Below are 16897 nucleotides of genomic sequence, written 5' to 3' on the forward strand. Positions count from 1 at the left end.
ATTTGCATACTGGACGTTCTGGTTCAGTCAAATGGAGAGGTGATGATGAGTTTTCTGGGGATATTTTTGTAAGCAGTATTTCTTGTTGCATTATGGTATTATTACGTTTTCATAACCTTGTCTACTGCTGTGCATGGCAATTGTGTTTGTTTGCTTTTGTTTGTATGCTTCTTCATTAAAATATGGTTCTGTGCTCATTGTGTGACTCCATTCACCTCCACAGATATAAGAAGTTATTTTTGTTGACATTCCGTTTATTGAGAAGTCTTTTTTGTAATTTAGTAGTTAGTTTTGTTAGTGGTTTCATTCTGTTTAGCACTAAAATAAATAACTTTCTTTTGAGAAGGATTGCACTGTCTATCAAAGCTTCTAAGATTAATTTTCTACGGTAGGTTTTACGGGTTGTGCATGATTTGTCTCTTGTTTTTATAAGATTCTAAAGGACTCTGTGGCGGAACATTTTTGCGAAAATACTTTTTTTGGTATGGTTACTTGCCACTTTATCAAGATTTATAGGAGCAGTGTTAGCAGTAGTGGTAGCTGAATTCTTGTTAATAACTTTCTGTTTCGTTTTTCATTTTGATAGAGGAGGCAAAGTGTCTGTACTGCAAGCTTGTTTTGTTTTGCTAAATGACTGTATTAGCTGTTTTGTTTGAACTTTTTGTACAAAATCTGCTAGAGATGGATGCTTTTTTTTGACACTTTTATTTTCATTTGCTCTATTTCTGCGTTGCTTTCTACGGACTTGCTTTTTGGTAGGCATTCTTTGGGGTCTGTTGAAAAAAAAAGAAGGTATGGGTTGGGCTGTTCTGCAATGTATGTGTGCTGTGGGCATGAGTGTGTGAGTATGATGGTAAAGATGTATGTGGTGGTGTGTGATTATGCATTGGGCAGCTACAATTAGTTGGGAAGGCTATTCTTCTATTTGTGTGTTACTATACTGTGGTTCAGATGACAGTAGAAAGTGAGCTAGTGGTGAGGAGAAGCACGGATATTATTTTTTTATACTCTTTTTATTGAATTTTTCAACAATCAAAACAATCTCCAACAATCTCCCCTCCCCTCCCACCATCCCTCGGCACTGCCTTTGCTCTCCCTTTGTTCCCTGCCGCTGCATAGCGTCTCTGTGAGGTCATTCCAGATCAAGGAGCCTCAGGCGTTGAAGGCGCCACCCGATTCTGAAATCGTCTCTTAAGAAGGTGAGAACCTCACCCCACTCGCCCGCAAATTTCTGTAATGCCTTGTTCATAGCGTATGTGGCCCATTCCATTCTGACCAACTCCCACACTTTGCGCAACCAGTCCTGAAACGACGGGATGGTTGGGCTCTTCCACCTCTGGGCAATAAGCGACATTCCAGCTAGTACTAGCATCACCCGCGCTCTTTCCCTACGCTTAGGTTCACCTGTCATGTCTTTTGATCGCATTCCCAACAAGACCCACTCCGGGGGCAAACTTCTTCTGGGCCCAAACGCCTGATCGAGTGCCTGGGAAATATCCGTCCAGAAAGGGACTATTTTGGAGCATTTCCACCAGACATGCTCCGCTGTGCCCTCTTGCCCGCAGCCCCTCCAACATAAAGCCAAAGTCTCTGGATAAATCTTGTGCAGGCGTGCCGGGGTGTAATACCACCCAAACAGTATTTTATACCAAGGTTCCCTGAGTTGTCAGGCTCTTGCTAGTTTAGGAATTTTTCTCCAAAGTTTTTCCCATTCCCTCCTCTCCATCTCTCTGTCCAGAATACGCTCCCATTGTCGCACATGTGCCCACTGCGGACTCAAAGTTGCTTCGTCCAGAATCCTATAAAGCTGAGAGATTAGGCGTTTTGAGCCATCATTGGTTAGGAGGAATTTCTCAAAGGTGGTCGGTGATCTAATGGCCGCCTCCCTGTTCGTGGGGTATAGAAGCCAGTGGCGTAGCTGGGTGTATCGCAGTCTCTCCTCCTCCCCCACTATGAAGTCCCTTTTACAATCCGAAAAGGAGCTGATTTCACTCCCTATAAACATGTCTCGCATTCTTCGACACCCCTTTTCTTGCCATGACTTGAATGCCCCCCTCTCAAGCCCATGGGTGAATTCCCTGTTATTGAATAATGGTGTGAAAGGGGATAGGTAGGTTGTAATCGCGTTGTGTTTAACTTGCCTGTCCCGGTTATCCGCCATCAGTTTTGTAATGCAGCTCTTATACATATGCCTTGGCCAATGTTGTTTAGGCAACCACAAGACCTCCCCCAGTTCATGCTACGTTACCGCCCTATTCATTTTGACCCAGTGTTTTCCATCCCCCTCCCGAAGCCACTCTCTGATTACCCTTAGCTGGACCGCCTCATAATACTGCCGGAAGTTGGGCAGGCCTAATCCCCCTTCATTCCTCTGGGCCATTAGTTGCTGTCGGTTTATCCTTGCTCTCTTCCCCTCCCAAATAAATTTGCTTGTGATTACCTGGAGCACCCTAAAGAAGCTATCTGGAACAGCCTGAGGGATCGCCTGGAACAGGTAGAATAACCTTGGCAGGGTGACCATTTTTATTGCTGCCATCCTTCCAAGCCAGGACACCCGTAGGTTCCTCCATCTGTTAAGATCTTTTTTGATTTTTTCCATGAGAGGGGGGTAGTTAGCCGCATACCACCCAGATAGGCTTGGAGTAATTCTGACCCCCAGTTACGTGATACCCCCGGACGCCATGCAAAGGGCATTGACTCTTTTAATGCCTCCCTTTCCTCTCTCCCCAGGGACAGGTCCATCAGCTCGGACTTGTTCATATTTATGTGTAGCCCCGACGCTTTGCCAAATTTCTCTAGCAATAACCTGCAGTGTCTGCTCGATTCTAATGGGTCGATAAGGGCGAGCAGCATATCATCCTCAAAGGCCGCCACCCTATGCTGTCTACCTCCGAAAGGGATTCCTTGTATTCCTTCCGATTCCAGGATAGCTTGTAGCAGAGGTTCCAGGTAGATCGCGTAGAGTAGGGGCGATAGGGGACAACCCTGCTTTGTACCTCTCTGGAGTAAGAACGACCTCGAGGTTGTGCCATTAACCACCACCAGTGCACTAGGACCCTCATAATTAGCCTTAACCATCCGTAGATATGCACCCCCTAGACCCATCCTTTCCATAGTTTTAAAGAGGAAAGAACACTCCACCCGATCGATCGCTTTTTCAGCATCAAGAAATAGAAGTGCTGCCGGGTTGTGTGTCTTTTCCGCCTTCTCAACCAGGTGTGCCACCCTCCTAATATTATCCGCTGTCTGCCTTCCCTTTATAAATCCTGCTTGGTCTTGGTGTATCAGACTTGGTAGAAGCCCCTCAAGTCTATTAGCCAGTACTTTAGTATAGATCTTAGCGTCCACATTAATAAGCGCGATAGGCCTATACAAAGATCTCTCTAGGGGATCTTTGCCCAGTTTCAGGATGAGGGAGAGTTTGGCCTCCTTCATGGAGGGTGTTATGTGCCCACCGCTTCTAAAAGAGTTGAAGAGATAAGTCAAATGTGGTACCAGCACCCTGGCAAATGTCTTGTAAAAGGAAGCCGAGTACCCATCTGGACCAGGGGCCTTGCTTGCCGGCATATTCCTGATCACCCCCCTCCTTTCCTCCTCTGTTATCTCTTGCTGCAGATCTATCTGGGTGTCCTCATCGATAGTTTGTAGGCTTATATTGTCCAGGAAGTCCTCCTGAGCCTGTGGGTAGGGGGTTTGAGATGTGTAAAGATTCTCATGAAATTGGGCCATGGATTCTTGGATATCTTCCGTCCGTGTAAGCCTGTCCCCCGAGTCTGAGTTTAAAGCTGTGATTGAGTTTCTGGAGGACACTCCCCTAAGAAGGCGCGCCAGTAGGTTGTCTGCTTTGTTCCCTTTCACGTAGAATTTTTGCCTGACCAAGAGCAAAGCCCCTTCCGCTTTCTTTGTGCGTAAAATACCAAGTTGACCTACCGCCTGCCTGTATTCCCTGTGGTTTTGTCTACTGGGAAGCTCGGCTACCTTGTTTTTTGCCCTCTCAACCTCTACCTCCAACTGGGTTTCCAGGGCCTGCAGCTATTTGTCCCTCTGCGCCTTGGCTGATATCAATTCCCCCCTCATAGTGGCCTTAAAGGCATCCCATCTTGTGTCTTCTCCCGTGTCGCGTCTTCTATTGTTGATGAAGAACTCCCTCATCTTTCCCTCCATTTCTTCCCTTATGAAGGGGTCCCTCAACAGATTCTCTGGGTATCACCAACCCCACACCCCCTTCTCTTCCCCCCTAATTCCAGCTCCATAGATAATATTTTATGGTCAGCTATCCCCACAGGGCCAATCTCTATCTCCTTGACTTTTCCCACCAGGACAGCTGAGACCCAGAGGTAATCAATTCTGGATTGAGACCTGTGAACTTCAGAGAGGAAGGTGAAGCCCTCCGCGTTCCCTTTCAGTTCCCTCCAAACGTCCCTCAGGCCCAGGTCTGCCATTCTGTCCCTCAGCCCCGGTGAGGCCACCGCCCCCCCCCACTGAGCACCTGGTCCCCCCGATCTATCTTTGGCCTTGTCCCAAGCTATGTTTAGATCAGCCATTATAATGACCTGACCTCTTGCCCATTCACCTATTTTTCCTAGAACCCCACGGATGAAAGGATCTTGCCCTGAATTGGGTGCGTAGACGACCCCTAGTGTAAAAGTCTCCTCTGCGATTTTACCCGTCACCATTATAAATCTGCCCTCTTTATCCATAAGTGTGTCTTCAATTTGAAAGTTAACTGAGCTCCTCATTGCCAGCGCAACCCCTGCTGTCTTCGATGGGCCCGATGCCTAGAATATTTGGCTTAAGTTGGCTCTTGTCCTTACGCAGTAGGTGTGTTTCCTGCAGCCCAGGAAGTCTGGTTTTCCTCGTTTCGTAAATTGTTCCAGTTTCTTCCTTTTAATGGGGGAATTGAGACCCCTGATGTTATGGGTCACCCACTTGAATTGTAGCACTCCCTCTGCTCCTCCTAAATACGTCCCCCCAGCTGTTTGCCTCCAACTGTTCTTGCTTGACAGACTGTCCAGAGACAATTACCACACCTGTCTCGCCCCTTTGGCAGTACCTTAAGAAACCCCCCTCCCTCCCAGCCCCCTATGCCCCCCCTTTCCCTGAAGGCCTTTAAACCAGGTCTTCCCGCCCCCTCAAACCCATCGTAGGCTTACTTGCCCTATTCGGTCCCATGATGTTTGCTCGAAACTCCTCCGCCCCTCCATCGAACTATGAAACTGCCTTTTTGTCCACCACCCCTTGGAATATGCCGTGACCCGGATCAGCTCTCCTCACCCTCGGGGCTCCCTTCCAACGGTGGCCCCGTCTCCCCACCTCTCCCGGAGGGTCTCTGTTGCCCAGATTTCCTACTTTTCCCCTCACCCACCACCCACCATTCCCACAGTCTGAGCCTTGTACCCCCTCCTCTCTTGAGGGGTTTGCCTGTGCCCTCCTCTCCCCGATCCCATTTCAGATCCTGGTCTAGGTCGATTTGCAGTAAGTCTGCTCCTTCTTGCATCATGGTTATTCGCTTTTGCGAGCCAGCCCACTCAAACACAAGCCCGAAAGGGAAAGTCCACTTATACTTGATTCCTTTTCCCTTAAGTTTTGAGGTTAACGGGCTCCATTGTCGTCGTTTCAATAGGGTGATGGCAGCGAGGTCCTGATATAATTCTATTTGTTGTCCCTTAAATGTAAGTGGCTCTTTTTGTTTGGCTGCTCTGAGGACTGCTTCTTTCTGATCATATCTTGTGAACGCAGCCAGCACATCTCGTGGCCTGGCTTTCGGGTTTTTGTTAAGGAATCCCACTCTGTGGACCCTGCCCAGCTCTATATTGTTGGGAATAGATTTCCCGAGTATCTCCGTGAAGATTCCCTGAATGGTCTCTTTCAGGTCCCGATCCTGGACCGCCTCCGGCAGAAGCTTCAGTCGAATATTGATCCTTCGGGACCTGTTTTCCATATCTTCCATTCTGATCTCCAGGTTTCATGTTGCTTTGTCGAGCCTTTCAATAACCTCACTGTTCTCCATCGATTCCCTGCCCACTTCTTGTAGACCTTTTTCAATAATGTCTGTTCTCTCACCCAACTAGTTTACTTCCTGTTTGATTTCCGCCATTGCTTGGTTAATATCTGCTCTCGTTAGTTGAAATTGGTCTTGGAGTGTTTTTCCCAATGAGGTCTGAAGGGAGAGCATCTCCCCTCGCAGATCTTGACGGGAAATTGGGGCAGCCCCATCCGTATTTTCCATGAGGTGCTCCTGCCCCGACGGTCCCCCCTGCGTGGCCCTGCGTTCGTCTGCCGAGTCTTTGCTCGCCCACATAGATGCAAGAGGGCCCGATGAGTCCGTATGAGGCACACCTCCTTTGTTTACTTTGCCCTTGGTCTTGGTTGCCACATTCTTGAAGTGCTGACCAGTGTGGGGAACCCCTGGGCCAGCCTTCACATCAGGAGCCCACTTCTCCTCCTTGCAGTGCTCTCCCACTCACTGAGTCTTCGATCCTGGTCTGAGCAGCAGGATCTTGCTGTCCCCAGCCCACCTCCAGAGGTCCAGTAGGTCTCTATCACCCTGCAGGTTTCTTTGCACGCCGTAACCTGGGAGGACTGCTCAACAGAGCTGGGTTGATGCTATGTGGGCCGGAGGAGCTTATCCCAAGATGAGTGGAGCTTGAGACAGACCGGGGGTTCCCAAGCGGCTTGTTGCATTCACTGATATAAATTGCCACACCGGGCTGATGAATAGATATGACCCAGGAGGTCAGTTAGCGCTCCTGTGCTCCCTGAGTGGGGCCCCCACTCCACAACAGTTCTAGGCAGTGGACCCGGCACCAGAAACTCTGCCCAGTTAAGCAGTGGGCAAGAGGGAGAAGAAAAAAAATAAAATAAATACAATAAAATAAATAAATAAATAAAAAGGGGGAGGGGTGCTCCACTTAGGGTTGGGAAAACACCCCCCTCACCCCGCCCCCGCGATCCCTCCCGCTGGCTGAGCTCTGCTCCTCACCTCGGGCTCCCGTGGGCAGATGCCTTCACTGCTCGGCTGCACCCGCCAGCCCCCTCCTACCGGGGGATCTTCTACTCCCGGGCGCTGCAGAGGCCGGACTCCGCTCTCCCCGAGAGGGGAGACAGGCACTGCCAGCCCCCTGTGGCCGGCTCTTAGTCCTCCGTTCAGCCAGGAAAGGGCCAGCCTCCAGGCCCCGCTGATCCTCTCTTCCTTTTTTTCCCGCCGACGCCACCCGGGACTGCTCTGCTGGGTCCGTTGCAGGCTCAGTGCAGCTGGGGGGCACCCGGCACTACGGTGCCTTCTGTTCAGATCCCAGGGGCTGGTCTTCGTCTTTTTCGCTCCACGGGAGGGGGGGCCACAGCGAGGCCCCGAACCACCACAACCCCGGGCTCCTCTGCTCGGGTCGGTGACGGCTGGCCCGTCCCACGTCGTCCCTTCCCCCACGGGACACCGCCGATCGCTGGGTACCAAGTCGCCGCTCCCCTGGCCGCTGGGGGACAGCCACAGTTACCCGCTGCAGAGACGGGCAGCAGCTCTCCGTTTTACATATTTTCCTGCCTACAGGGGGTGGTGGAACCGCCTAGGCTAGAGGGAGAGCTCCGGAGCGCTGTCGGCACACGTCTAATCTATGCCGGCAGCCATCTTGGACCTTTCAATAATAGTAAATCTAATGGTATAAAATGAAAACAGTATTTTTTTTTTTTATTCAATTTTTATTGATTTTTACAGGTAACAGTGAAATTCTTCAGAACATAACCTTTGGGCGCACATGCCCACAACAAAACAAACTATAAGCCACTATTCCTTGATATATGTGCCCAACTTCCCCCCAAACCCATTGGGCCTCATTACGACCCTGGCGGAAATCGAAAAACGATGGCGGAAATGCAATACCGCCATCGAATAGCGCTCGGTGCGATTATGACCCGTCACCGCAAAGTACGATGCCATTAGCGACACCGTAGTGAACGCCAACGCTAACTGCACCAAGTACGCGCGCGCGCGCCATGCCAAACCGTAATTACCACCATGGCGCAACGGTACGCGAATTCTGACCCTAGCGGACATGCACCTAACGCCATCAAGCACGGCGGAAAGTACCATTCCGCCATGGTGAGAAGTACAGCATCGCGAACCAACCGTAAACGGCCCCACTGAGTGCCTGTACACCGCTCCCTGGCCACATTGTACAACTCCCCGTAGGTGCAATGAAGTCACACAATGCAACCAGTGAAATGTACTAGTCATCCATGCCTGCCAACGAACAAATGAATCTCAAGAGGGGCCAATGGGAGCTGCAGGGCACAGATGGCACGAATACAGAAGCCATACAAATGGACATGACCTCAGTCTCCCACCAAGAAACGCACGCAAACACAGGCACCTGTGACCAGCAATATTCCGATAATCACATCATTCCACCAATCCAACTGGCTGACCGGCATCTGTTACACAAAAGCTAATCCCCCGCCCCTGAGCATGACATCATTAAAACAGTCATAATGGCAGCCCCTATCCCTGACCTCACTGGGCTTCGTAGGCAAACGCGCCCAGCACAGTACCACGCAACTATACTCCGAAGCTGGAACCCAATGCAGATCTCCTCACAATACATCGCTCCCCAAATAGGAATATGCCACATCACTTGCAAAGAAGAACGCTACACGGTTCATATCAGAATAGAAATTTAATGCACAACAAATTCACCAAGCCCATACAGCCATTAGGCCATGAACTCCAAAACACATTTCACCATTGTGGGCTGCATCCGCAATAAATGACCAGCTACTTCTTGTGTGACGCCCTGTTCCTTCATGGTACACAGGGGCTACATTCTCATACGAAAAGGCAACATGGAAGCGCCTAGAACCGCAGGGCCATCCCAATAGGGAGGCACTAGTCCAGCTGAAAGGCCGAAATGTTGCTCCTAGCCACTAGTACTGCTTAAGGGCATGTGGCCCATTGGCGATCGTCCCATAAGATCGTAATGCTGCTCCACTGATTAACACGAAGCAGCAGGTGTCGGGAGTAAAATCCATCTGCAGGAGTGGCATACAGATGGCAGTGGCAAAAGGGGAGGAGATACCTGTCAACCAAATGAAATAAAAAAGAATAGTATGGCCATCAGAACTACATTTGAATTACTCACTTCAATGATCACACCAAATCCACAGCCATATGCATGCTAGCCCACTCCAAAGGATCATCACCACCCAAAAACCACTTGCGAATCATAACTATCTATATCGAGGTGAAAACACTATCACAAACGAGTGTACCTGTGCATGCGTCTGCTAAAACAGAATCCATCAGATGGGATTGGTAACGTGCATAGACACAAGTGTCTGAAGGCGCGTCGAGACAGGGAGGGCTCAACAAGGCCAGATAGACGATGGTCCCACTATGGCAGCCCTGCATCACATAGCGCAGGGGAGGCGGATAGATTCCAAGAAGCCCTGTACATGGCAAACTCTGTATCAAATCATCTGTCCATGCATCCATACATCATTCCCTCATCCCGTAATGAAAACGCCTGTTTCCATACTCACATAACATGTGAAATTTCCATTGAGTCTGTGCGTTATGCAGCCTGCAAAATCCACTGTGCCCCAGCCCGTAATTCCAGTGTTGTGAAGTAACATGTATTTGGGAACGTCCGGCCTCATCGCCCACTTCGCTATTGCGCATCCCAAACTATTCATATCAATCATTGCATCCTCGCCATGGCCCCTGTCCCAAGGACATTGAACAATAGAACGTTATATTTGCAGTCAGACCTGTGGGCATCTCCTCGCCGCTAGCTGAAAACCGAAAGCGCCGCCCTTCGAATTCCTCATTTGCAACATCACGTCGAAAAGGCATCTGTGGCCGCTTGAAATCACAAATTAATCCATCTAGTGCGGCTGTGTGTGAAAATGGCAACTGCCTTCACTCACAAATGGGACACCCCGCCCGTCGGTGAACCTCGGTACAGTGTTGCATGAGGGTCCACCGTTACTCGAGTACTACGTTCCACTGACCCTTCACAAGTCTGTTCGCGACTGCAAAGATAGTATGTGAAACAATGGGACCATAGCCGAATGAACAAATACATGATTGTAATAGCAAGATGCCATTCGTCGAATTGCAGCGTTGTGTGCGGGACGTGCTCGCCCAAAGGGGAGAGCAGCTTGCACAGGTGGAATGAATCACCACAGGTGGAGGCCATACAGCCTGAAAACACATAAATTGCACACCCAGTCTCCTCCCACAACCACACCCACTCCGAAATGCTACCGGCAGGACTAGCTATGTTGGCCCTGGGGGACCTGATAGCACTGCAAGTACTCCAACTTCAAGAAGAAGACGAACACCAACTACAACAGGCCGCACGGAGGAGACGCAGGAGGAGGAGGAGGGCAAGGCAGGGCCAGCAAGGGCCGCCAGCACAGCCACTACCACCACGCAGGCAGCCCGCAATCCCACGCCTCCGAGCACATCCGTTCAACCTCACTGATGAGCAGATCCACACCCTCTACCGTTTGGACCGGGACACCATAACCGCCATTGTGGACATGACACAGGCTGACCTTGTCAGCATGATAGATAGCCCAACCGCCATCCCACCCCTACTGAAGGTGGTGTCTGTACTCCACTTCCTGGCCACAGGCACCTACCAGCACACAGTCGGACAGTTGCATGGCATATCACAGCCACTGTTCTCACGGACACTATTGCAAGTGCTCGATGCCCTCCTGCAGCACGCAGACGACTACATCTCTCTACCACGCTCGGAGCAGGAAATTACCAACACAAAAGTGGGATTCCATGCACTTGCCGGCATACCGGGTTGCATTGGTGCCATCGACTGCACCCATGTGGAATTGGTCGTCCCACATGCCATGGAGGCCCAGTACCGCAACCGAAAACAATTTCATTCTCTGAATGTACAAATGGTGTGTGACTCCAACAGGATCATTACACATTGTTGTGCCCGATTCCCTGGATCAACCCATGATTCTATGGTCTTGAGGAACTCTACAATACCACGCTACATGGAGCGACACGCAGGGAACAGATCCTGGCTACTCGGTGAGTCTCATTTCATGCATGATGATGTGGGGTATGTGATGCGGCAATGACCTGGCAGGAAGGGGGGGGGTGCGTACGTAGCAATGGCATTCCACATAATTCGTTTATTGTCCACATACAGGTGATGCCGGGTATCCACTGAAGAGATGGCTCCTCACACCAGTCCGGAACCCACGGGACCAGCATGAGGAGGATTACAACCATGCCCACTCACGTACCCGTGTAGTCATAGAACAGGCATTCGGCCTACTGAAGACTCGTTTCCGATGCCTCAGCAGGTCTGGCGGGGCACTCCTGTACCGCCATGTGAAGGTTGCAAAGATGGTGATGGCATGTGTCATGCTACACAACATGTGCGTACGTAGAAATGTGCCCATGCCCCCTGACGCAGAACTGCAAGCACCTGAAGATGGTCATGATGAGGGTGGGGATGTGGCAGCACCTCAAGGAGTCTGCGAGGCACAGGAGGGCCGTGACATTCGTCAGCATCTCATAGATGCATGCTTCTAGCACTCACGCCTGGTGGCTGATACATGGACACGGGACTCGTGGCACTGTGTGTGTCTGGAACATGCACAATATGGACTGTACGCCTATAATGGCCTCGTACACAAAGATCAATGTCCACACATCTCATTGGATGATCGTGCATTGTTTATGGCATATGTGATATCATGTTAAACACCCTATCGACCCGCCACTCAAGTGAGCCCAACACACCCCCTCCACCCTCCTACCTCCCCCCCGAACACCAGTGTCCAAAGATGCTCATTGTCAGTGGGCAGTCGCTATTGCAAGCCCCCTCTGCGGGTATCAGGGGCACCCCTGCCTGTGGAGCGCAGGTTCCTCCCAGATCTACGTTGGGGGCTGCCCTGGACGGAACTTGCAACGGATGATGTCTCTGCCTGCTCACGTCCATGCATGTCCCTAAGGGTTTGTGAGAGCTCAGTGAGCACACGGCGCACTGCGGCAAGTTCGGCACATACGTCTTTGGACGTCGCATGCAGTTCCCCCCTCAGGCTCTCGGTGCTTCTCTCCATTTGTACTCTCAGGCTCTCGGTGCTACTCTCCATTTGTGCCCTTAGTGTCTCTGTACTTCTCTCCATTTCTGCCCTAAGTGTCTCAGTTGATGTTTCTATGTCTGCCTTAGTGCCCCCACATTCATCGGCATGGTCCTTGAGGAGCGTGGCCAGTTGCTGCTGTTGCACGATTAACTGGTCGAGGGACTGTTGCCTCTGCTGAGCCATGGCCATTTGCGGTGGTGTCACAGAGTGGCTGATCACCTCATGTTGCCTTGCCACAGGGCTTGTGGGGGATGGCCAGTCGTCGTCTTGTGGGTGCCCCTGCGTGGTATCCTCATGGTGTACGGGATGGAACAGACAGGGGGATTGGGACAGGTCATGGATGGATCTGACTTCGACATCCCCGTTTTCTGTGTCGGAGCATGCTGCCATTAATGCAGTGTCACCTATGGTGCTGCTGCCACCAGAAGCAGTGCCTACTGTGGCATCCATTGGGGGGACCTGTGGTGGTGGTGTTGTGGGCATGCTGGCTGCTGGGGTGCCTGTTGGAGTTCCCTCCTCTGTGCTGCCACTTGATTTGTGCTGCTTCCGTGTCTTGATGCGTGCAGCTGAGGTGGAGGGTCTTTGGCCGTTGGTCTTGGCCCTCTTTGCAGGTGTGCTGGTAGGGGTGTCCTGGAGCTCGTCGTTTGGATCGGACCCTGTGGTGGAGTAAAGGAGGGCGAGCGTTATTAATGGGTCTGTGGGAATTGGAATGGCAATGTATCACATGCATTGGGGTGGTACCTGAGGGTGATTTGGGTCGGGGCCTTGGAGGTGGTTTCATTTGTGTGTGGAGTGAGGGTGCAGTTGTTTGGCAGCCTGCAGTTAGGGTGTGCCTGCTGCACGTGTAGAGGGTGTTTTTAGGATTTTTAATTATTTATGTATTTGATGTGAGTTTTAAAGTGTGCTATCAGGCCTATGTATGTGGACGTTCTCCTGGACATGTGTTACTGTTGCACTATGTGGGCACGTGGTACTTCACATGATTGGACATTGTGGTTTTGGCATTGTTTTATTTGGGACACCTACCTGATTCTTCGGATGTCTGCACTCCTTTCTCCATCCCTCCGACTCCCTCTATGCTCTCCATTCCAATGGTGGAGGCACAGATTTCTTCCCAGGGGGTCAACTTGATGGGTGATTCCGATCCTCCCCCGGTGGCTGTGGCAATGTTGCGGTTGGCAGAAAGTATGCTACGGACGCGTATCCGCAGGTCGTCCCATCGCTTTCTGCATTGCTGTGGGTTGCGGGGTGCGGTCCCCACCGCACTTACCCGCTGTGCCACCAGGGCCCATATGGCCTTCTTGTTCGCAAGTGCCGTCCTGGTCATTTGCGTGGAGAAGACGGCGGCAGCATTCTCCTGGAGGGTCTCTGTGAGCACGGTGAGTTCCTCACGGGAGAAGTGGACCTGCCGCTTGCGGTCGCACGCTTTCTTCGCTACTTTTCCCATTTTTCTTGGTTTCACTAGGGTGCATGACGGGTTGGGATGTGTCTCAGGGTAGCATTTTTAATGGTTGTGTGGAATTTGTGGTTTTATAGTTGTACGGCGTGATGTTTCCCGTTCCGGGACCATGCTTTTACTTCCGTTTCCGTATATTTACGGTCACCGTACTTTCCGGTTGGCGCTCACTGCGGTGTCCGCTGAGATGGGTGGCGGTATTGCACCTAGGGCGCCGTACGGCGGCGGTGTGGGCCGTTTTGGGGTCATTTCCGCCATCGCGGACTTTGCACTTCCGCCATGGCGTGGTGCTCGTGCCCGATGGGTCGGAATGAGCCGCACTTTGCTCCATCGTGCAATGGCGGAAACGCTATTTACGCTATGGCGGTCCGGTCGGTTGATTTCCGCCAGGGTCGTAATGAGGGCCATTGTCTTGTGCAGCACCAGATCCGCTTGTACATGCTAAACCATTTGGGGCAGCTCCGACCGAGCTACAGGCCGTCAGTGGTTAGCCGACTCTTCTGATACCGAGTCAGAGTATTTGATACCAAGGCGTGTTTCGGGCCGGGTCAAGGATCCTTGGGGACCTCCGGGCGAGTCCTCCGTGTTGACAAACACCTCATTGAATTGCAGCCAGTCGATCTCTATCTGGGCACTTGATCCGTGAATTGCTGCCGTAATTCTTTCCATAAAGTAGATGTCCTTGGCCACTGTCACCCATTCTCTTCTCTCGGGAAGGGCAGGCCTCTTCCACGTTCTTGCCCTGGCTGCTCTAGCTGCCACAGTAACGAATGTGTGAGGTCTGGCAACTTTTCCCAGTGATCATCTTTCTGCTGCAGACCAAATATTATCAGAACTGGGTCTTGTGAGAATCCCCCCTCTCCCGCCTCGTTGAGCCAGCTAAGCACTTCTGACCAGTAGGCTTGGACCCTCCTACATGACCACCACATGTGCCAATTGTTGGCCCTTTCCCCACATCTGTGCCAGCATAGGGGGACTACGTCCGGGAACATCCTGGAGAGGGTGATCGGGTCATACTGCCACCTGTGTAGAAGTTTGACGGCATATGTCTTATATTGGCAGGAGATTGATGTTTTAAATGATCTGCTGCAGAGTCGCCCCCAGAGAACATCCCCAATTTCACAGCCCAAGTCCCTCTCCCATTTTCTTCTGAGGCTTTTGGTTGTTCCCTCCCGGGGGGCCAAGAGAGCTCCATAGAGGAGTGAGATGAGCCCTTTCATTTCCACATGGGTATCCAGGATTTTCTCTACCAGGGCGAGTTTTCTTTGTATGCAGGGCTTTAGTTTCGGTTTCATTAGGATTCCCTTGAGCTGTAAGTAAAGGAGCGGGGAGAGTCTGCCTATTCCCAATGCCTCTTCAAGCTCCTGGATACTTATGAAGGAATCCTCCCTCACCAGCTGGCCGACCCTACAGAGGCCCGCGTCAAACCAGGACGGGTAATGCTCGTGGCCTGGGATTTCTTCCAGCACTGGTGTAGACCAAATGTGGCTCAGGGGGGAGGGCCAAGTGGTCACCTTTTCCCCATGTCCCTTCCCTTCTAGTGCCTTCCACATAGTTCCTAGTATTGGGTGATCCCTAATTCTCCTTGGGAGCGCTTTCATTGGCACCCATAACCATTCCCCCACCGTGACTGGGCTCAGGAGGGAGTTTTCAAGGTACACCCATTGTTTGTTGGGGTCCTCTCTAAGTTGGGGGGCCAGGGCCCTGAGTTGGGCCGCTCTGTGGTATGTACGCAAATCTGGGAGGGCGACCCCCCTCTTTCTTTGGGGAGAGTGAGGGTTTCATATCCTATTCTAGGTCTCTGGTCCTGCCATATGAATTTCATTATACGCATTTTAGCTTCTTTGAGTTGGGCTTCCGGGGCCTCCAAATGGAGCATCTGGAAAACATATAGGACCCTGGGGAGGAGATTCATCTTTATGGCATTTATTCTAACCATCCACAAAATGTGTCCCTTCCCCCAACCCACCATATCCTTGAATAATTTGTCAAACAACGGGAGGTAGTTTGCCTGGCTGAGATACTCATGGGGTCTAACAATATTAATCCCCAGATATTTTATCCCTTCATTGCAGATTTGGAGTCCCATTTGAGATAGTTTGGCCAGGTTTCTTTCCATATCTGGTGCGAAGGGGAAAATCATTGATTTACCTATATTTACCCTGAAACCTGAGAAGCCACCAAAGCGTTCTATAACCTGTAGTGCAGCAGGGACTGATCTAGTGGGTTCCCTCAGGTGTAACAGGATATCGTCCGCATAAAGGCCAAGCTGAAAGGTCCAGTCTCCCACGTCAATACCACAAACCATCTGGGAACCCCTGAGGTATTCATCAAGTATTTCCATGGTCATAGCGAACAAGAGCGGGGAGAGGGGACAGCCTTGCCTGGTCCCTCTTTGGAGGCTAAAAATATGTGACAGGCGCCCGTTAACCATGACTCTAGCTGATGGATCAGCATATAGGGTCTTTGATGGCCTGCCTAATTCCCACTCCAAAACCCAGCTTCACAAGGACTCCATGTAAGAACCCCCAGTCCACCTGGTCGAATGCCTTTTCAGCGTCGATGGCCACCAATACCGGGTTATCTCCCTTCGGGGCTGCTTCCCTCATGATATGCAGACTTTTACGGAGGGTGTCTGCCCCCTGCCTTCCCTGTATGAAGTCCACCTGATCGGAGCGGATTAGTCCCGGCATATGGCCGTCCAATCTTGTGACAATAATCCTAGTGAATAGTTTTGCATCCACATTCAGGAGGGAGATTGGTCTGTAGGACCGGCAGTCTGCCGGGTCCTTTCCCTCCTTAGGGATCACCGTGATTAACGCTTTGCCGAAGGACGGGGGTGCCCTCCCTGTTGACATGATGCTAGTGAACAGGCCTGCCAGGAAACCCAAAAGTTGGCCCCCAAAGGCCTTGTAAAAGCCTGCAGTGAACCCATCCTCCCCTGGGGCCCTACCCAGCTTTAGTCCCGATATTGCCTTGAGTACGTCTTCTTCAGTTATTGGGGAGTCTAGGGCAGATGCCGTCACGATTCCAAGGACGGGGAACGTGACCCCGTCGAGGTATGCCTCGAGTGCTATGGTCTCTGCCTCTCCTTCCCTCCCATAGAGGGTCTCATAGAACTCAGAAAATTTCTCTACTATGCCTTCCGGGTCAGACCTTTCCCCCTCATCCCCGCTCACAATTCTTGCCACCCATCTGTCCGCCCACTGGCCTCGGAGCTTGGCCGCCAGCATGGCCTCAGCCTTATCGCCTTTTTCATAATATCTTTGGTGCAGGTGTTGGAGGTCCGCTACAATTTTGCCCATCTCGAGTTCTCTCAGTTCG

Source organism: Ambystoma mexicanum, chromosome 13 (genome assembly GCF_040938575.1).
Source record: "Ambystoma mexicanum isolate Mex_15411 chromosome 13, UKY_AmexF1_1, whole genome shotgun sequence".
In the NCBI taxonomy this organism is placed as follows: Eukaryota; Metazoa; Chordata; class Amphibia; order Caudata; family Ambystomatidae; genus Ambystoma; species Ambystoma mexicanum.